Raw genomic sequence first — 23189 nt, 5'->3', positions numbered from 1 at the left:
TTGTCTCTTCTTTTGGTTTTCTATATCCAGGGTTGTTTCCATGTGTTCTTTCTTGAATGCTTCTATTTCCATTTTTAATTCCTTCAACTGTTTGATTGTGTTTTCCTGGAATTCTTTCAGGGATTTTTGCGATTCCTCTCTGTAGGCTTCTACTTGTTTATTAATGTTTTCCTGTGTTTCCCTAAGTGTGTTCATGTCTTTCTTGAAGTCCTCCAGCATCATGATCAAATATGATTTTGAAACTAGATCTTGCTTTTCTGGTGTGTTTGGATATTCCATGTTTGTTTTGGTGGGAGAATTGGGCTCCGATGATGGCATGTAGTCTTGGTTTCTGTTGCTTGGGTTCCTGCGCTTGCCTCTCGCCATCAGATTATCTCTAGTCTTACTTTGTTCTGCTATTTCTGACAGTGGCTAGACTGTCCTATAAGCCTGTGTGTCAGGAGTGCTGTAGACCTGTTTTCCTCTCTTTCAGTCAGTTATGGGGACAGAGTGTTCTGCTTTCGGGCGTGTAGTTTTTCCTCTCTACAGGTCTTCAGCTGTTCCTGTGGGCCTGTGTCTTGAGTTCACCAGGCAGCTTTCTTGCAGCAGAAAATTTGTTCTTACCTGTGGTCCCGAGGCTCAGATTCGCTCGTGGGGTGCTGCCCAGGGGCTCTCTGCAGCGGCAGCAACCAGGAAGACCTGTGCCGCCCCTTCCGGGAGCTTCAGTGCACCAGGGTTCCAGATGGTCTTTGGCTTTTTCCTCTGGCGTCCGAGATGTGTGTGCAGGGAGCAGTCTCTTCTGGTTTCCCAGGCTTGTCTGCCTCTCTGAAGGTTTAGCTCTCCCTCCCACGGGATTTGGGTGCAGAGAATTGTTTATCCGGTCTGTTTCTTTCAGGTTCCGGCGGTGTCTCAGGCCGGTGTCCTGCCGCTCCTGGGCCCTCCCCCACGGAAGCCCAGAGGCCTTATACAGTTTCCTCTTGGGCCAGGGATGTGGGCAGGGGTGAGCAGTGTTGGTGGTCTCTTCCGCTCTGCAACCTCAGGAGTGCCCACCTGACCAGGCGGTTGGGTCTCTCTCTCACCGGGTCTGGGAGCAGAGAGCTGCTGCGGGCCGGGATCGGCGGGTGTGGGACTTCCGGTAAACACAGAAAGTGCCCGGTCCTAGAGAAATTCTGCTTCCGTGTGTCCCAAGCTCACCAGGCAGCTTTCTTGCAGCAGAAAATTTGGTCTTACCTGTGGTCCCGAGGCTCAGGTTCGCTCGTGGGGTGCTGCCCAGGGGCTCTCTGCAGCGGCAGCAACCAGGAAGACCTGTGCCGCCCCTTCCGGGAGCTTCAGTGCACCAGGGTTCCAGATGGTCTTTGGCTTTTTCCTCTGGCGTCCAAGATGTGTGTGCAGGGAGCAGTCTCTTCTGGTTTCCCAGGCTTGTCTGCCTCTCTGAAGGTTTAGCTCTCCCTCCGATGTTGAGAGATATTAAGGAATAGTGATTATTGCTTCCCGTTATATTCATATTTGGATGTGAGGTTATGTTTGTGTGCTTTCATTCTCTTTGTTTTGTTGCCAAGACGATTAGTTTCTTGCTTCTTCTACGGTATAGCTTGCCTCCTTATGTTGGGCTTTACCATTTATTATCCTTTGTAGTGCTGGATTTGTAGAAAGATATTGTGTAAATTTGGTTTTGTCATGGAATATCTTGGTTTCTCCATCAATGTTAATTGAGAGTTTTGCTGGATACAGTAACCTGGGCTGGCATTTGTGTTCTCTTAGGGTCTGTATGACATCAGTCCAGGATCTTCTGGCCTTCATAGTTTCTGGCGAGAAGTCTGGTGTGATTCTGATAGGTCTCCCTTTATATGTTACTTGACCTTTTCCCCTTACTGCTTTTAATATTCTTTCTTTATTTTGTGCATTTGGTGTTTTGACAATTATGTGACGGGAGGTGTTTCTTTTCTGGTCCAATCTATTTGGAGTTCTGTAGGCTTCTTGTATGTCTATGGGTATCTCTTTTTTTTAGGTTAGGGAAGTTTTCTTCTATGATTTTGTTGAAGATATTTACTGGTCCTTTGAGCTGGGAGTCTTCACTCTCTTCTATACCTATTATCCTTAGGTTTGATCTTCTCATTGAGTCCTGGATTTCCTGTATGTTTTGGACCAGTAGCTTTTTCCGCTTTACATTATCTTTTACAGTTGAGTCAATGATTTCTATGGAATCTTCTGCTCCTGAGATTCTCTCTTCCATCTCTTGTATTCTGTTGGTGAAGCTTGTATCTACAGCTCCTGGTCTCTTCTTTTGGTTTTCTATATCCAGGGTTGTTTCCATGTGTTCTTTCGTGATTGCTTCTATTTCCATTTTTAATTCCTTCAACTGTTTGATTGTGTTTTCCTGGAATTCTTTCAGGGATTTTTGTGTCTCCTCTCTATGGGCTTCTACTTGTTTATTTATGTTTTCCTGGAATTCTTTCAGGGATTTTTGTGTCTCCTCTCTATGGGCTTCTACTTGTTTATTTATGTTTTCCTGGAATTCTTTCAGGGATTTTTGCGATTCTTTCAGGCATTTTTGCGATTCCTCTCTGTCGGCTTCTACTTGTTCTCTAAGGGAGTTCTTCATGTCTTTCTTGAAGTCCTCCAGCATCATGATCAAAAATGACTTTGAAACTAGATCTTGCTTTTCTGGTGTGTTTGGATATTCCATGTTTGTCTTGATGGGAGAATTGGGCTCTGATGGTGCCATGTAGTCTTGGTTTCTGTTGCTTGAGTTCCTGTGCTTGCCTCTCGCCATCAGATTATCTCTAGTGTTACTTTGTTCTGCTATTTCTGACAGTGGCTAGACTGTCCTATAAGCCTGTGTGTCAGGACTGCTGTAGACCTGTTTTCCTCTCTTTCAGTCAGTTATGGGGACAGAGTGTTCTGCTTTCGGGCGTGTAGTTTTTCCTCTCTACAGGTCTTCAGCTGTTCCTGTGGGCCTGTGTCTTGAGTTCACCAGGCAGCTTTCCTGCAGCAGAAAAGTTGGTCTTACCTGTGGTCCCGGGGCTCAAGTTCGCTCGTGGGGTCCTGCCCACGGGCTCTCTGCAGCGGCAGCAACCAGGAAGACCTGTGCTGCCCCTTCCGGGAGCTTCAGTGCACCAGGGTTCCAGATGGTCTTTGGCTTTTTCCTCTGGCGTCCGAGATGTGTGTGCAGAGAGCAGTCTCTTCTGGTTTCCCAGGCTTGTCTGCCTCTCTGAAGGTTTAGCTCTCCCTCCCACGGGATTTGGGTGCAGAGAACTGTTTATCCGGTCTGTTTCCTTCAGGTTCTGGTGGTGTCTCAGGCAGGGGTCCTGCCGCTCCTGGGCATATTTATCACCCTTTAAAGCTCTTTTTTATATTCTCAGACTACCCGACCTATTTACATAAGAGAAGAGATCCTGGACTTATGCCACAGAAACCAGAAACCAATGAGAGTAGGAAATTGCTGCAGTCCCTGAACACCATAGCTTATTGTAGTATATGTTGAAAAGTACTTTGGGGAGGGAAATACTCTCAGCTGGGCGCAGGTGGCTCACTAGGACCTCCATTATTGTTATTGTTTATTAACTTGACAGGACCTAGAATAACTTAGTAAACAAACCCCATGAGTGACTGTGAGCGTTCAGAAAGGTTCAACTGAGGGGAGGAAGACTCGCTTTGATACGGTGGCTCCATTTCAGGGTCCTATACTGAAAGGAAGCAGAGAAACAATTACTCTGCATCCTGATTGTGGGTAATATGTGACCAGCCATTTCCCTGCTCTGCTGCAATGTCCAGTAGCTTCTTTGCCACAACAGACTGTTTCACATTAAATTGTAAGCTAAAATAAACCCTCTCTCCATTTAGTATTTGGTCACTTCAGTGAGAGAAATAACAAATGCAGCCCCTCAGTTCTCAACGTATATCAGATCTCATCCTCCACCCTAAGCCTCAAGGGGAGAATAGCAGTGAGGGCACATTTTGTTTTCTCTGGAAGCAATGCGGGCAAGGACAACAGGGACAAGGTATCTCTTTGTTGTATCCTGATAACAAATAAATGCATAAATGAACATAGACTCCATAGATACATTTCCATAGCTGCCTCTCCTTCACCTAGAAGTGTGAGAAACAGGGTATATGTCTGCAACCGCGACATAGTGCAATTCTCCGGTTCTATTCCACCATTGTTCATCACAGTTCCCTCCTTATCCTATCTCCACCAAACTGCACACACTTCTCAAATACCCAAACTATCAGCTGATGACACCCAGAATATGGAAGGCAAACTTTACAAACTGTTTCCAAAAACTCCTCCCCCTCTATCTCTATACTCCACCTGACATTTTGTCACCCTGTATGAACTGTTTATACTGCTGTCAAAATCAGGTGCTGTGCTTTGATATACCTGGTGGCTTCTCCCTATCATGTTTTACCTTGCTCTTTTGGATTCTTAATAATACAGAACAACCTGAAAATTATCTCAATAAAGAAGGAGGAGGAGCCTCTTTCCAGCCAGCGCCGAGCGATGGCCATCTCTCGGGACAACTGGCACAAGTGCCGCAAGACTGGGGGTAGGAGAAAACCCTACCACAAGAAGCGGAAGTATGAGCTTGGACAGCTGGTCTCCAGCACTAAGATTGACCCTCGCCGTATATACACAGTCGGAGTTCGAGGAGGCAATAAGAAGTACCGTGCTCTGAGATTGGATGTGGGGAACTTTTCCTGGGGCTTTGAGTGTTGTACTTGCAAAACAAGTATTATTGATGTTGTTTACAATGCATCCAATAGCAAGCTTGTCCGCACCAAGACCCTGGTGAAGAATTGCATTGTGCTTATTGACAGCACATCGTACCGACAGTGGTACGAGTCCCACTATGCACCGCCCCTGGGCCGCAAGAAGAGGGTGAAGCTAACTCCTGAGGAGGAAGAGATTTTAAACAAAAAAAAAAAACGATCAAAAAATTCAAAAGAAATACGACGAAAGGAACAAGAATGCCAAAAGCAGCAGCAGTCTTCTGGAGGAACAGTCCCAGCAGGGCAAGCTTCTCACCTGTATTGCCTCAAGACCAGACCAGTGTGGCAGAGCAGATGGCTAAGTGCTCGAAGGCAAGGAGCTGGAGGAGTTCTATCTGCGGAAGATCAAAGCCCAGAAGGGCAAATAAACCGTCATCATAGCTCGTGTTAAAAAAGAAAAAAGAAAAAAAAAGGAGGAGGGAGAGGAGGAGCAGGAGATTCAGAGAAGCGAGCTGGAGAGCCGGAGAGCCAGAGAGCTAGCTTAACAGTTAATAGCACTCTCTGCTCTTAAGGAAGGCCTTCAGCCTTCCAAGTACTTGCACGATATCCACGCAGCAACCACATGTGCTTTCAACCACATAGTTGTATTTTCACACTTTGAATATACCATTTTACTTGCTCCTTGCTTTCAAAACTCTCTCCTCGTCATCTGTAACTCTCAGCAGTAATGGAGTGCTCCTGTGCAGACTTTAAATTCAGTTCCTTTGGAGCTCTTTAGGCTTCGTGGTGATGGATATTAGTTTCTTGCCTTGGTTTTAAGAGATTTACAGACAGTATTTACTTAAATAGGCTGCCTTACTGTTTTTATATGGTTGTGCTAAGACACCACGATCAAGGAAACTTATTAAGCATTTATTTGGTGCTTACTGCTTCAGAGGATTAGAGTTCTTGAAGCCCCTGGCAGGGAGCATGGCAGCAGACGAGCATGGTAGTAAAGCAGTAGCCAAAACCTTACATCTAGATCCACAAGCATGAAGCAGACAGAGATAATTGCAAATGGAATGGGCTTTTGAAGTAGAAATGGCATGGGCTTTTGAAGCCACAAAGCCCACTCTCTATGACACACCTCCTCTAGGAAGGCAACATTTCTAATTTCTTTCCAAACAGTTCAACCAACTAAGGACCAAGTGTATAAACATGTGAATTTGTGGGGTTCATTCTTTTTACCCATTTATTTATTTATTCATTCATTCATTCATTCATTCATTCACCTTACATCTTGATCTCAGCCACCCCAGTGCTCCCATCACATACCCTCCCCATTCCCCCTCTCCTCCTCTGAGAAGGGGAAGGCACCCCTGGATACCAACCTGCCGTGGCACATCCATTCATTGCAGAACTAGGTACATCCTCTCCCACTGAAAGCAGAAAAGGTGGCCAAATTAGGGGAATGGGATCCATAGACAGGCAACAGATTCAGAGACAGTCAGTCCCCAGCTCCAGTTGTTGGCAGACCTGGATGAAGACCAAGCTGCACATCTGCTACATATGTGCAGGGGACCTAGGTCCAACCAGTGTATCCTTTTTGCTTGGTGGTTCAGTCTCTGGGAGCCGTAGTAGTCATTCTTATCCATAATACCAATATTGTACTCCATGGACACCATAGGTTTGTGGCCAATGCAAACACATACAGTCCAAACTCAAAGGTCCCAAATAGTCTTTCAGTCTAAAGATGATTTAAAAGTACAAAGTACAAAGTCTCTTCTGAGACTCAAGGCAATCTCTTAATTGTAACCTCCTGTAAGATCAAAATGCAAATTATATTTCCACCATACAATGGCACAGAATATAAATTGCCATTCCAAAAGGGAGGACTGGTGGCACAGTGCAGAAATACTGGACCAAAACAAGACCAAAACCCAGCACAGCAAACCCTGTAGCTCCATGCATGATAATCAAAAAATCTTAGAGAGCTCTGCCCTTCCAGCTTTGCTGGCTGTAACATGTTTTCCTGTCTTGGGAGAGTTCTATTCCTTATATGTAGCTCTCCCTGACAGACATCCCATGGTTCTGGCATGGCCAACATTCTGGATTCTCTAGCATAATCCAGGCTTCATTTCCAGTTTCATGGACTAGCATCTTAGAGCTTCCAGGCAGGGACTCATTCCCCTCACATGCCAGACTTCAGCAATTCTCCTTAACTGTGAAAAAAGATTCCATATCCCTCTTTCTCATTTATCCTTTATGACACTAAAGCCAGAATCACATGGCCAATGCTGCCAAGTTCCTTTGCCCACTTGGGATCAGGCCTGGCCCCTGCTTGAATTACATTTGCTTAAGATTTAATTTGTTGTTTCATTTAAGCAAAAATTCCTCAGGCCTTTTCCTTTCACAAGTTGCAGGATTAGCTCCATCACCATTCTTTTTACTCCAGTTTTCATCTGGTCTCTCCTATCTTTTTTAACACAAGCCTTGGCTCCAGCATTAAATTTCCTGGTGATCTTCTTACCAAACTATACATTCTGTGTCTTTCTTTGTTCTGTTTGCTTTTTTCATTGTAGGAATAATAGGAATGTTTAGTAACTATACAGCAGTCAATAATAAGCTGCCTTGAAATCTCAGTCAAGGAAATTGATTCATTAGTTTTCCATTTTGCTTCAGGTAAATTTTTAGGACTAGGATAAGTAACAGCTATATTCTTTGTGAAAAGTATCACAAGAATGACTTCAGCCTAGTTTCTGATATCGTTCCACTCTAAAACCTCTTGAGCTGGGTCTCCATAGTACACATTGCTCTCCACACTACTGTCTTTTACGTTCCCACTAGGATGGCCCATTAAGGCCTGCTTTCAGTGTTAAGTGCTTTTCTAGTCCAAATTTCCCTAGAGCATAGTCAGGTCTGTCATAGCAATGCCCCATTCCTGGTACCAATTTGTGTCTTAGTTATTTTTCTATTGCTAGGGTAATGTATATGACCAAGGCAACTTATAAAAGACAACATTTAATTGGGGGCGTCTTATAATTTCAGAGTATGAGTCCATGATCATCATGGCATAACATCAGGCAGGCAGGCATGGCCCTAGAACAGTAGCTGATATATTATATCTGATCCACAAGCAGGAGACAGAAAGAGAGAGAAAAAGAGATAGAGCTAATTGGGAATGACATGGACTTTTGAAACCTCAAAGCCCATGGTGATATATATCTTCCAACAAGGCCACACACCCCCTCATCCTTCCCAAACAATCTCACCAGCTGGGAACCAAGTATTCAAACATATTGGCCTGCGAAGGCCATTCTTATTCAAACAACTACATAGACTTTTTGCCCTTTACTATCTCTTATCTCCTTAATATGCACTATCATAATGCACAGTATGGTTTGCCTGATAAATTTAACAAGTCCCTTGGATATACCCCACTCCTGAATTGACTGAGTTTCCCAATTGTTTTTTCTGCTATATCCAGTCTATGATTGCACCTATGTAGTGGAATTTTCATTTTATTTGTATGTTTTTAATCATTTCTATGTATTGACATTCTCATTTTGTTCATATCATTTTAGTGATTTCTTCTCATGTGCTATCTTTTTTTTATCTCACTGAGCTTTAAGAAAATTATTTTAAATTGTCAGGCAATTAGTAGATCTACATTTTTCTGACCAGTTAATGGATATTTATTTTTGACCTTTGCTTGCCTCATGTTTTATCGATTCTCACATTTCTTGTAGCTTTATATTGGAGCCTATGCTTTTGAAGAATTGGCCCATTCTCTCCATCTTTATGAACTGGCTTTGACTGGGAAAGTAATACTGATCTTCTCCAGCAGATATTTTGTATCTTATTTTCTAGATGCCCCATGGATATAGTCTTTAGTCATAGGATCCTGCAATCTTTTAGGTATAGTTATATCATTGTCCCTTGAGTTTGGTTTAAGGTATGATGGCAAATGTCCCCTGTGAAATGCACTGAATGTTTATGTAGTTAGATGCAGTCTTTCTCATTCTCAAGGACAAACCTTAGTTCTGCATAACTTACCAGTCTTGCATTATTGTGATGTTTACAATTCAGTAATCTCCCTTTCATATTCATATCTGCCCAGACATCTAGTTATGTTGGCTCTACTAGTGATTGTTGTGAGATAAAGAAAAAAGTCTTCAGGAAATTTATCAGACCATTCACAAGAAAGCCTTGAAAATGTCATTTATCTGTTAAAGGTCTTCCATGATGGGATAAATTATGTGCATGCTCTAATCCACAGTGTAAGGAGTTATCTCTCAATCTAACCCACATCTGAACATGGTCCAGGAATGGAGTTATGTGAGAAATCTGAGTGCCTGTGAGAAACTCCAAGAAACCAAAACAAGAATCTTGTGACTTGTTTGTCCAAAACAGAGAACCATTCTTGGCACTTTTTTTTATGCCTCTCAAGGTATAGTGAATAGGAGTAAGTTTACTTCAGATTAGTCATTATTGCTTTCTCCTATTAGTCAATTAAACATTTAAATTATCCTTTATATGTCTGCATGGGAAAACATGTTTTATCCATGTGTGGCTTGTCCTTGTCATTGTATATACCTTGAGCTCATGAGAATTTTACTCATATGACCTTTCAGGTATAAACTGTCCAAAGCTCTAACTAAAGTTGGCTACTTCGTGAGACTTTAAACTGAGTCACTTATCAGCTTCCTTCATCCAGGACCCACTGTCTCTAGATTGTGACAAACCCACGTTTAGAATGTTAGGAATCTTTAAAAGAAATGGTGTCATCACAGTGTCCTTGTTTGTGTCTTCAATTCACTGGAGTAAATGTCATTTCTCTATGAAGTATTAAGGAAATGCAAATGAATATATAAAATCAACAATAAGCCTCTGTAAAATCACCAATGAAAAAAGGGAGAATATTTTAATATGGCTTTATATATTTTGTGCATTAATACCTTTTAATATTTTACATTTTTTTCCAGAAAATTGTAACAAAAACACATGGAATTGCAATTAGAGTTACAGTATGTTGTGAGTACAGAATCTAAACAGTGAAGCATAATCCTTTTCCTGCAGGCAAACCATTGTATTCCACTAAGAAAACCACAACCTGATAAGGCAGTTACCCTATACTACCTGCTTTTCTAATCTTAGATAATGGCAGATTGGGAGGAAAATAGAAAAATAAACAAATAAAATTGAACAAATCAGCTCCCTCAGTTCCCTTGTCCTTTTACTTCTTCCCACGGTTTCACAGAAAGTGATGGGATGAGGTTGTGAGGGGGCCTTGTAGGGCAGAGTAGGTGCTGCTGACTGAATGCCAAGCAGGCACAGGTTCTCTGAGGTGAAGTCTACTCTGTAAACAACACTCAGTACTGCAAGTGGAGGCAGGTAGAGAGGAGGCAAGGAAAGGAGCTACAGGACCAGGGCAGGTGCTCTGATGGTTCAAATATGCTCTTAACATAGTCCTCACCCAGTGTGTTTACATGCAACCCAGGAGCTCAGGCTACATCTTAAAAACACCAGCTGCGATGCTGGCAGAGCATTGGCCCTTCTGGCAAGGTTCATTCAACAGAAAAAGAAAAATCTATTTGGTTTTTCAATGAAAATGCTTAATGTCCACCTGGGTAGTAGCAGCAGCAGCAGCAGCAGCAGCAGCAGCAGCAGCAGCAGCAGTAGTAGTAGTAGTAGTAGTAGTAGTAATAGTAGCAGCAGCAGCAGCAGCAGCAACAGCATTAGCAGCAGTAATGATGATGATGATGATAATGGTGATGATTATGATGATGATGATGATGATATACTTGTGTTATGAACAGCTTTCCTACAAAAGTAAATAACCTCAGAAAATGTATGTGCTACATGTGAAAAGAACTACTTGCCTATAAATGTTCTTCGGAGAGGACAGAAGCTTAAAGCTAAATTCACCTTGCAAAACCAAGAACTTTAAAGCAGATTAAGCATTTCCATTGCAAACAATCTCATCTCAATCAGACCAATAGACAAACTAAATCAAGTAAGATATTTACTGGTTGCCCAAGTATCTTTTTCTTTTAAATTAATTCTTAGAAGCTGAGGCACTGGTGATACCTCAGTGGTAGAGTGTTTGTCCAGCATGAACAAGGCTCTGGATTCTGTCCCCAAGTGCCATGTGCTATAGCATAACATTTTATTCTTTGTTTAATATACCTTATTCCACATAACATAACCTACATGTAAGTACCTGTGTGCTTTCTTCCATAGCTTAATTATCTTGGTTATTATAATACTCCTATGTTTTTACTGCTGTAAAATTACTCTAGAGCTTAATTATTATAGACAGATTCTGCTACCTTAAGTATGGAATTTTATTCATCTATGTGTTGATTTATTGTCAAGCAAAAGAAGAAACTTAAATCACTCATTTTTTAACTCTGAGATAAACATTCGTGTTATCTTCCTATTGCTGATGTAACAATTACAGACTTAATGGATTAAAACAAGAAAGATTGATTATCTTATCATTTCTCAGCTCAGAAGTTCAAAATCACCCTTACAGGACTAAAACCAGGCTGTCATCAGGGTTTATGAAGCTCTGAGGAGATAATCCATTTCATTGGCCTTCTCGGTTTCTGTGTGCATCTCAAATTGTTCAGTGTGTGACTGTTTTTTCATATCACTTCCATTTCCTGCTTCTGGAGTTCTATCTCCTACTACTAATAACTGATAATCAGAATCCCCTCTTTGGGATCCTTATGGTTTAGATTTGTTCAAGTTTAAGTTTTGTTGATTTAAATCAAGCCAGGGTAATCTGTGAGGGGATGTTATTCTTCCTGCCAAGCCACTATCCAAAGGACCTGCAAATTATACATTTGCATTACCTTTACACTTTTATGAAGCAATGCTGACATTGCATTCTTGTCCACAGCTTGGCTTAACAAGATATGTTGACTATCATTTGTTGCATGTAATGGTCTTGTATGCTACCATGGCTAATGATTTCATTCAGTTTTGCTAGAAGGAGGGCCACATGTTTCACAAACAAGCAAAACCAAAATTGTTGCTATGAAAATTTAGGTTGATTTTAACTTTTATCTATTAAAATAAATGTTGTGTCTCAGTCAAGATGTGGAACTATGCCTCTGTTTTCTCCTCCTTTCTCAAAGACCTTTGATATGACACTACACATGTCTTTTTTTCAGTGATCTTTATTTTTTTGTTTTATGTGCATTGGTGTTTTGACTGTATGTTTATCTGTGTGTGGGTGTCAGATCGCCTGGAACTGAAATTACAGACAGTTCTGAGCTGCTGTGTAGATGCTGGAAATTGAACCCAAGTCCTCTGGAAGATTAGTTAGTGCTCTCAACTGACATTTATAAAGGGAGTAAATGCTAAGTACATTAAGTCATAGGGAGTAGCAGAGATTCAGGTAAAGAACTAAAGGGTCTTTGTACAGGAGAAGGCACTAATGTGGCAGAAATTATCCTCTCCAGGGGGCCTCCAAACTCAGAAGGACATTGTGTCTGAAGTGAACCTGCTGGAGAAGACCACACATTAATCCATCCTATTCCAATCCCAGAGGGAGAGACGGGCAACAGAGGTACTTTGGGTGCTTTCAAAGATAACTCCTGCTAAAGACTAGCCCATAAATTCAATAAGTGTGTGTGTGTGTGTGTGTGTGTGTGTGTGTGTGTGTGTGTGTCTGTAAAATACTAATAGATATGGAGCAAATTCAACACATGGCAGAATTTACAAGTAAAATAAAGGATAATAGAAGACTGGTAGACAAAAATATAAAAGGTATTTAAAATAAGTCTTTTTACATTTGCAAATTCATTTTGAATAACAAAAACCCCAAGATGGCAAAAACTATCCTCAACAATAAAAGGACTTCAGGGGGAATCACTATCCCTGAACTCAAGCAGTATTACAGAGCAATAGTGATAAAAACTGCATGGTATTGGTACAGAGACAGACAGATAGACCAATGGAATAGAACTGAAGACCCAGAAATGAACCCATTCTCCTATGGTCACTTGATTTTTGACAAAGGAGCCAAAACCATCCAATGGAAAAAAGATAGCATTTTCAGCAAATGGTGCTGGTTCAACTGGAGGTCAATATGTAGAAGAATGCAGATCGATCCATGCTTATCACCCTGTACAAAGCTTAAGTCCAAGTGGATCAAGGACCTCCATATCAAACCAGATACACTCAAACTAATAGAAGGAAAAGTGGGGAAGCATCTGGAACACATGGGCACCGGAGAAAATTTCCTGAACAAAACACCAATGGCTTATGCTCTAAGATCAAGAATCGACAAATGGGATCTCATAAAACTGCAAAGCTTCTGTAAGGCAAAGGACACTGTTGTTAGGACAAAAGGGCAACCAACAGATTGGGAAAAGATTTACCAATCCTACATCTGATAGAGGGCTAATATCTAAAATATACAAAGAACTCAAGAAGTTAGACCGCCGGGAGACAAATAACCCTATTAAAAATGGGACACAGAGCTAAACAAAGATTTCTCAGCAGAAGCTGAGAAGCACCTAAGGAAATGTCCAACAGCTTTAGTCATCAGGGAAATGCAAATCAAAACAACCCTGAGATTTCACCTCACACCAGTGAGAATGGCTAAGATCAAAAACTCAGGTGACAACAGATGTTGGCAAGGATGTGGATAAAGAGGAACATTCTTTTTTTATTTTATTTTATTTTTTTTGGTGGGATTGCAAGCTGGTACAACCACTCTGAAAGTCAGTCTGGTGGTTCCTCATTGAATTGGAAATAGTTCTACCTGAGGATCCAGCTATACCACTCCTGGGCATATATCCAAAAGATGCCCCAACATATAACAAAGACACATGCTCCACTATGTTCATAGCAGCCTTATTTATAATAGCCAGAAGCTGGAAAGAACCCAGATGCCCTTCAACAGAGGAATGGATACAGAAAATGTGGTACATCTACACAATGGAATATTACTCAGCTATCAAAAACAATGACTTTATGAAATTCGTAGGCAAATGGATGGAACTGGAAAATATCATCCTGAGTGAGGTAACCCAGTCACAAAAAAACTACACATGGTATCCCTGATAATTGAATATTAGCCGAAAAGCTCAGAATATCAAAGATACAATCCACACAGCACACGAAGCTGAATAAGTTGGAAGACCAAAGAGTGGATGCTTCATTCCTTCTTAGAAAGGAGAACAAAACATTCACATTAGGAAATAAAGAGGCAAAGTGTAGAGCAGAGACTGAGGGAAAGGTCATCCAGAGACAGTCCCACCCGGGGATCCATCCCAAACAAAGACAATATTGTGGATGAAAAGAAGTGCATGCTGACAGGAGCCTGATATAGCTGTCTCCTGAGATGCTCTGTCAGAGCCTGAGAAATACAAAGTCAGATGCTTTCAACCAATCATTGGGTTGAAACAAAGGACCCCAATGGAGGAATTGGAGAAAGGACTGAAGGAGCTGAAGGGGTTTGCAACCTCATAGGAAGAACAACAATATCAACCAACCAGAACCCATCCCCACACCCAGAGCTCCCAGGGACTAAACCACCAACCAAAGAGGGACTCATGGCTCCTGCCACATATATAGCAGATGATTGACTTATTTGGTATCAGTGAGAGGAGAGGTCCTTGGCCCTGTGAGTAGGAGAGTGCCAGGGTGGGGAGATGAGAGGGAGGGAGTGGGTAGATGGGGGAACACTCTCATAGAGATAGGGGGAGGGGGAAGGGATAGGGAGTTTCCAGATAGGAAGTCTGGAATGGGGATAACATTTGAAGTGTAATTAAAGAAAATATACAATAAAAAAAGAATGAAAAAAAGAAAATGGTTATGGAATCTCCCTCCAAGACCAAGGAAAGCCACCGAGGCCAGGCATGTTTCAGAACTGTCCCTGCACAGAGGTTTAGAAATGCCATTATGTGAAGATGGGAAGGTGATTCTGTAGTTATGTCTCCCTTTTCATTTCTGATTTTGTTAATTTGGACACACTCTCTGTGTCCTCTCGTTAGTCTGGCTAAGGGTTTATTTATCTTGTTGATTTTCTCAAAGAACCAACTTTTGGTTCTGTTGATTCTTTCTATGGTCCTTTTTGTTTCTACTTGGTTGATTTCAGCTCTGAGTTTGATTATTTCCTGCCTTCTACTCCTCCTGGGTGTATTTGCTTCTTTTTGTTCTAGAGCTTTTAGGTGTGCTGTCAAGCTGCTGACATATGCTCTTTCCTGTTTCTTTCTGCAGGCACTCAGCGCTATGAGTTTTCCTCTTAGCACAGCTTTCATTGTGTCCCATAAGTTTGGGTATGTTGTACCTTCATTTTCATTAAATTCTAAAAAGTTTTCAATTTCTTTCTTTATTTCTTCCTTGACCAGGTTATCATTAAGTAGAGCATTGTTCAATTTCCACGTATATGTAGGCATTCTTCCCTTATTGTTATTGAAGACCAGTTTTAGGCCGTGGTGGTCCGATAGCACGCATGGGATTATTTCTATCTTTCTGTACCTGTTGAGGCCCGTTTTTTGACCAATTATATGGTCAATTTTGGAGAAAGTACCATGAGGGGCTGAGAAGAAGGTATATCCTTTTGCTTTAGGATAGAATGTTCTATAAATATCCGTTAAGTCCATTTGGCTCATGACTTCTCTTAGTCTGTCGACATCACTGTTTAATTTCTGTTTCCATGATCTGTCCATTGATGAGAGTGGGGTGTTGAAATCTCCCACTATTATTGTGTGACGTGCAATGTGTGTTTTGAGCTTTAGTAAGGTTTCCTTTACGTATGTGGGTGCCCTTGTATTTGGGGCATAGATATTTAGGATTGAGAGTTCATCTTGGTGGATTTTTCCTTTGATGAATATGAATTGTCCTTCCTTAAATTTTTTTGATGACTTTTATTTGAAAATTGATTTTATTTGATATTAGAATGGCTACTCCAGCTTGCTTCTTCTGACCATTTGCTTGGAAATTTGTTTTCCAGCCTTTCACTCTGAGGTAGTGTCTGTCTTTGTCTCTGAGGTGTGTTTCCTGTAGGCAGCAGAATGCAGGGTCCTCGTTGTGTATCCAGTTTGTTAATCTATGTCTTTTTATTGGGGAGTTGAGGCCATTTATGTTGAGAGATATTAAGGAATAGTGATTATTGCTTCCCATTATATTCATATTTGGATGTGAGGTTATGTTTGTGTGCTTTCACTCTCTTTGTTTTGTTGCCAAGACGATTAGTTTCTTGCTTCTTCTAGGGTATAGCTTGCCTCCTTTTGTTGGGCTTTACCATTTATTATCCTTTGTAGTGCTGGATTTGTAGAAAGATATTGTGTAAATTTGGTTTTGTCATGGAATATCTTGGTTTCTCCATCTATGTTAATTGAGAGTTTTGCAGGATACAGTAACCTGGGCTGGCATTTGTGTTCTCTTAGGGTCTGTATGACATCAGTCCAGGATCTTCTGGCCTTCATAGTTTCTGGCGAGAAGTCTGGTGTGATTCTGATAGGTCTGCCTTTATATGTTACTTGAACTTTTTCCCTTACTGCTTTTAATATTCTTTCTTTATTTTGTGCGTTTGGTGTTTTGACTATTATGTGACGGGAGGTGTTTCTTTTCTGGTCCAGTCTACTTGGAGTTCTGTAGGCTTCTTGTATGCCTATGGGTATCTCTTTTTTTAGGTTAGGGAAGTTTTCTTCTATGATTTTGTTGAAGATATTTACTGGTCCTTTGAGCTGGGAGTCTTCACTCTCTTCTATACCTATTATCCTTAGGTTTGATCTTCTCATTGAGTCCTGGATTTCCTGTATGTTTTGGACCAGTAGCTTTTTCTGCTTTACATTATCTTTGACAGTTGAGTCAATGATTTCTATGGAATCTTCTGCTCCCGAGATTCTCTCTTCCATCTCTTGTATTCTGTTGGTGAAGCTTGTATCTACAGCTCCTTGTCTCTTCTTTTGGTTTTCTATATCCAGGGTTGTTTCCATGTGTTCTTTCTTGATTGCTTCTATTTCCATTTTTAATTCCTTCAACTGTTTGATTGTATTTTCCTGGAATTCTTTCAGGGATTTTTGCGATTCTTTCAGGGATTTTTGCGATTCCTCTTTGTAGGCTTCTACTTGTTTATTAATGTTTTCCTGTGTTTCCCTAAGAGAGTTCTTCACGTCTTTCTTGAAGTCCTCCAGCATCATGATCAAATATGATTTTGAAACTAGATCTTGCTTTTCTGGTGTGTTTGGATATTCCATGTTTGTTTTGGTGGGAGAATTGGGCTCCGATGATGCCATGTAGTCTTGGTTTCTGTTGCTTGGGTTCCTGCGCTTGCCTCTCGCCATCAGATTATCTCTAGTGTTACTTTGTTCTGCTATTTCTGACAGTGGCTAGACTGTCCTATAAGCCTGTGTGTCAGGACTGCTGTAGACCTGTTTTCCTCTCTTTCAGTCAGTTATGGGGACAGAGTGTTCTGCTTTCCGGCGTGTAGTTTTTCCTCTCTACAGGTCTTCAGCTGTTCCTGTGGGCCTGTGTCTTGAGTTCACCAGGCATCTTTCCTGCAGCAGAAAAGTTGGTCTTACCTGTGGTCCCGAGGCTCAAGTTTGCTCGTGGGGTGCTGCCCACGGGCTCTCTGCAGCGGCAGCAACCAGGAAGATATGCGCCACCCCTTCCGGGAGCTTCAGTGCACCAGGGTTCCAGATGGCCTTTGGTGTTTTCCTCTGGCTTCTGAGATGTGTGTGCAGAGAGCAGTCTCTTCTGGTTTCCCAGGCTTGTCTGCCTCTCTGAAGGTTTAGCTCTCCCTCCCACGGGATTTGGGTGCAGAGAACTGTTTATCCGGTCTGTTTCCTTCAGGTTCCGGTGGTGTCTCAGGCAGTGGTCCTGCCGCTCCTGGGCCCTCCCCCACGGGAGCCCAGAGGCCTTATACAGTTTCCTCTTGGGCCAGGGATGTGGGCAGGGGTGAGCAGTGTTGGTGGTCTCTTCCGCTCTGCAGCCTCAGGAGTGCCCACCTGACCAGGCGGTGAGGTCTCTTTCCCACGGGGTCTGGGAGCAGAGAGCTGTTGCAGAATATTTTGCTCTTATAGAAACATAATAGTGCTATTATAGCCAACAAAGACTTTTTTTTTTGAGTTTTAAATGTTGAAATTTTTTTTTATTTTTTTTTTATTTTATTTTTTTTTATTATCTTGAGTATTTCTTATATACATTTCAAGTGTTATTCCCTTTCCCGGTTTCCGGACAGACATCACCCTCCCCCCTCCCCTTCCTTGTGGGTGTTCCCCTCCCAAACCTCCCCCCATTGCCACCCTCCCCGCATAGTCTAGTTCACTGGGGGTTCAGTCTTAGCAGGACCCAGGGCTTCCCCTTCCACTGGTGCTCTTACTAGGATATTCATTGCTACCTATGGGGTTGGAGCCCAGGGTCAGTCCATGTATAGTCTTTGGGTAGTGGCTTAGTCCCTGGAAGCTCTGGTTGCTTGACATTGTTGTACTTTTGGGGTCTTGAGCACCTTCAAGCTCTTCCAGTTCTTTCTCTGATTCCTTCAACGGGGGACCTATTCTCAGTTCAGTGGTTTGCTGCTGGCATTCGCCTCTGTATTTGCTGTATTCTGGCTGTGTCTCTCAGGAGCGATATACATCCGGCTCCTGTTGGTCTGCACTTCTTTGCTTCATCCATCTTGTCTAATTGGGTGGCTGTATATGTATGGGCCACCTGTGGGGCAGGCTCTGAATGGGTGTTCCTTCAGTCTCTGTTTTAATCTTTGCCTCTCCCTTCCCTGCCAAGGGTATTCTTTTTCCCCTTTTAAAGAAGGAGTGAAGCATTCACATTTTGATCATCCGTCTTGAGTTTCGTTTGTTCTAGGCATCTAGGGTAATTCAAGCATTTGGGCTAATAGCCACTTATCAATGAGTGCATACCATGTATGTCTTTCTGTGATTGGGTTAGCCCACTCAGGATGATATTTTCCAGTTCCAACCATTTGTCTATGAATTTCATAAAGTCGTTGTTTTTGATAGCTGAGTAATATTCCATTGTGTAGATGTACCACATTTTCTGTATCCATTCCTCTGTTGAAGGGCATCTGGGTTCTTTCCAGTTTCTGGCTATTATAAATAAGGCTGCGATGAACATAGTGGAGCACGTGTCTCTTTTATATGCCAACAAAGACTTTTAATATTAATATTTTCTTGCCATTATTTCTCCATATGTACATACCAAGCTGGTGCATCTTTGGATTGTAGTAGAATGTTTTACTTTTTTAAATATTGAATTTTATTTTAAAAATTGTATGCATGCTTGTCTGTGTCTGTGAGTAGATAAATGCATGTGAGTACAGGTACCCACAAAAGCAGGAGGCATTGTGTCTCCCGGACATGGAGTTACCTGACATGAATCCTGGGAACTGAACTCTGGTCCTCTGCAAGAGCACTACACAGTCTTGACCACTGAACCATCTCTCAGCCGCAAAATGACTTTAAAACAGTAATTGAGTTTCTGAATTGAGTTTTATAAAAATGAAACCATTAATTAAAAATTGGCTTGGTATTAAGACAGAATTCCAAACAATTTGTGAAATGGCCCTAGATATATTTCTTGTGTGTATATGTACATGCTTCTGGTGTGTGTGTGTGTGTGTGTGTGTGTGTGTGTGTGTGTGTGTGTGTGTGTATGTATACATGTAGGAGGAGGGACAGAGTTTGTCAACAGTTGTTTTTCTCTATTTCTTTCCACTACATCATTATTTTTGAGACGGAATTTCTCACTGAACCTGATGTACATTAATTTGGCTAGACTGGTTGGCCAGCAAGCCTCAGGATATTCCTGTGTCAAACTGTCCAGTGCTGACATTTCAGTTGCATGCCATTATACTTGGCTTTTTTTTTATGTAGGTGCTGAGAAGATCTGAATTCAGCTGTTCATACTTGCATGACAAGTACTTTCAGCCCCGTTAAAACATACTACTGCTACTTTTACTATGTATTTATGTGAAGTGGTATTATGGCTGCTGATGACTGGCTATTAAATCTAAATATTGATCAGCTTTGAAAAACGTTGAAGATGCTCCGTGTCCTATACTATCAAATATTTGGCTATGATTTTTATTTTTGAGACAGAATCTCATGTAGCCCAGGCTGCCTTTGAACTCTCTACTTAGCTAAGGATGTTCTTGAACTTGTGATCTGCCTTCCTCTACCTCCAAAGTGCTAGAATTATAGGCACACACCACCATGACCACCACCACCACCACCACCACCACCACCACCACCTGTTTTATATGGTGCTACAGATAGAACCCAGGGTTCCATGGATGCTAGGTATGCACCCTGATAATCTACATCTCCAGCTCCCAGCTAGAATTTCTTTATGTAAAAATAAACAAACACATCTATCTTACTAATACACAAAGTTACTTTTGCCTTTTATGGTCAAATTATATATTATACCAATATATTTGATTTGTATATATGTATTTGATATGCTTATATAATTGAGATTATGTAAAGAATGTCTTGACCCATAAACAGTGTGAGTGGAAAGGGTTTGAGAAGCCTTGCTTGGGCTCATGAGCACTCTCAGAGACTGGAGAGACAGATATGAAGCCTGCATGGGTCTGCACTAAGACCTCAGCAAATATGTTATGTTTGCACAGCTCTGTGTTCTTGTGGGATTCTTAGCAGTGAGAATGGGCATTGTCTCTGACTCTTTCGCCTGGTCTTGGGACCTTTTCCTCATATTGGGTTGCCTCACCTAGCCCTGATGTGACTGTTTGTGCCTAGTCTTATTGTAACTTCATATGCCGTATTCAGTTGATCTTTATGAAGGTAAATAGAAGAACAGGTGGATCTTGGGGAAAGGGGTGGGTAGGGTGAAAATGGGGAACAAATGTCAGGAAAGGCTTCCTTAATCTAACAGAAGAGTATTCTCTTAGGTCTCGAATCCTGAAAATGAATACTCTCACCAAGTTGTCTCCTTAGGAGAGATCCCAGTCATAGGCCAAAGGCAACTGTGGATGGCAAGTGAATATAGGACAATCATCTAACCAACACCAATTCATCAAGTCCCAACTTGGCGAAAGCAACCACAGTAGGTGGATGTTGATGGTATTAAAACGATTTCCCCCTTTTATGCATGAGTGTCCATTTGTGTGGTGTTCATGTGTTTATGTGTTTAGCTTCACATGAGCACATGCTTGTGGAAACCAGAAGGCAACCTTCAACGTCATCCTCAGAAACACCGCCTCATGTCCTTTGAGACAGGGGCTCTCCTTAGCCTAGAGTTTATCAATTAGGCTAGGTTGGCTGATCAGTCAGTGCCAGGGATTCTTTTGTTTCCTCCTCCCCAGTACTGAGATTACCAGCATGGCTTTCCCCATGGGTGCTATGGGATCAAAGTCAGGCCTTCCCCATACCTGCAGAACAAGCACTTTACCAAGTGCAGCCTCTAACTCTTGTGTACCAGCTATTCTTTTTCACTGTTAAGTGTTTCTCCCACTGGTATTATGATTTGGTGCCTAAAGGGGGGAAACTTCCTGGTTATTTCACAGATACTACATCTTTTCCTTCGCCATAGGCACCTGCCCTCTACATGTCACTTTTGCCCTTTCTGGAAAGTTGCATGCGGCATCTGTGACATAGGGCTATTTTCCACTTCTATTTTTGTACTTTTGAGCAGATTTGGACAAGTGAGAAGTTTTATCAGGTTACTGTTCCTTCAGATTTGAAAAAAACAAAAAAAACAAAAACAAAAACAAAAAAAAAACCAAAAACAAACAAACAAACAAACAAAAAAAAATGAAACCTACTGCTACCACTACTTCTAAGGTCCAGAAGTGATGCCTCTTGCCTCTTCTGGGTGAAAAGCAGCAGATAAGGCTAAGGTTTACAGAGAGCAGATGGAGCAAGAATAGCAGGAAAATTGGGAGCGCACACACAAATGTTTGTTCTATTCCTGGCAGCTCAGTCAGCCTCACTCTTTCACCCCCTTCCTCCTGTGGACAGAATTGTCTTGCCTCCACACTCGGGCCATACTAACTTTCCTTGTATCATGAGAGTCAGCAGGTTTGAGTGACAACAACATAGCACAGGTCACAGGTGATGGAAAGGTCTCCTTAGACTTGAAGCTTGGGTCTACCCTGTGGCTGTGTGACCTTGGGATTATTACTTAAACCTCAGTCTACCTTAGTGTCAAATGGGAACATTAAAACGCTCCTTAGGAAGGGAAGGGACAGTTATAGAGTTAAGCATGGATAAAGTCTAGCACAGTTCCTGGCACATACTTAGTACTAAAACAAATGGAGCTTTATGTTAATGCTTGCTGGTCTGTCCGGAAGCCACGGCTTTCCCTTGGCAGGTGTATATCTTGGACATGCCTGAAAAGCTGATGTATCTGAGGACCCTGTGCCAATTCAAAAAGTCACAAGAAACACTTGGCACCATAGTCGGCTTGCCTCCTCTCGCTTCTTCACTCTGCAAGCATAAAACTTTTAGGGTCTAAGAAAGCAGAAGAGGCCCTTGCAGTTTATTGCGTGGGTAGGACCATAGTCCCAAATTCTCTGTGTCCAATGCTGCCCCCACCACCGCCCCGAGTCCTCTTCACCCCATTTCCTCGAATTCCATCAGCTTAGGTTCTCCGGGTATTAATTTTCTTGTCACTAGAAATCCCATCCCAACTGCTTATTTAGTTCCTGGAATGCTACCACAGAGGAGATTAAGTGAGACCCGGTGGGGGTTATATTGCCCTGGCAACCGCAGAATGCGCCTGCGCAGACTTTTCTCAGGCTGACTGCTCTTAATTGGGTTCCTGCAACGCCGCAGGTCAGACCTGGGGGCCAAAAGGGTGAATCTGTCCTCCCATTGTCCAATTCCTGAGTTGGAAATTATACTGTTACCTCTCTGGGGCTAAGACAAATGTAAGAAATGTCTGATTACTCTCTACCATCTGCTAGGGGGGGTGGCACTTCATGGAAACCTCTGATAATTAAAAGGATGTAAAGGGGAGAACGCTTGAGGATGCCAGGAGATGTGGCAGCATACAGCATGCCATACCAGAAGGCATCACTGTCTTTTCCTACTCAGAGGAGAGTTTCCCCATGATACCCATCCTTGTGCCAGGGGTGCCTCTCAGAAACTGCTACCTGCAGGATTCCTAGGGTTAGAAGAATCCGAATCAAGAGACCTAAAATGCTAACTTTTACCTTAACAGCTAGAGTGTTAAAATAAACAGTGCTAGCGAGGGGTGTAGGGTGTGGACTAAATCTGATTGATGATCCCAGACCAGCTGTGTTTGAGAAGGCTATCACTGTTTCCTAAGAGCCACTCTCTGGAGATAGGGCCTTTATTAGCTCTATCACAGATTTCTCTCTCCCATTCCCCTTCTGACCTCAGCATAGTCTTTTCTGGGTGACCTTCAAAACCCCTGTGGACATTGTACCCACAGCCTGTATATTCACCAGTTCTCCTTCTGTTCCTCATCTCAGTCTCAGGTATCACTCCTGAGATATCACTAAAGCTTACCGTGTCCCCGGACTTTCAGTCTACCTTGTCCTTCCTACCCTC

At 42.2% G+C, this 23189-nt stretch overlaps 1 pseudogene; it reads left to right on the top strand.

Moving 5' to 3' along the window:
* The first annotated feature begins 4480 nt into the window (after positions 1–4480).
* On the top strand, positions 4481–5117 carry LOC134483999 (small ribosomal subunit protein eS8-like; annotated as a pseudogene).
* Positions 5118–23189: the final 18072 nt, after the last annotated feature.

The sequence above is a fragment of the Rattus norvegicus genome, chromosome X (genome assembly GCF_036323735.1).
Source record: "Rattus norvegicus strain BN/NHsdMcwi chromosome X, GRCr8, whole genome shotgun sequence".
NCBI lineage: Eukaryota > Metazoa > Chordata > Mammalia > Rodentia > Muridae > Rattus > Rattus norvegicus.
Note: the sequence above shows the minus strand (reverse complement) of the source record. Positions and strands in the feature narration are given on the sequence as shown.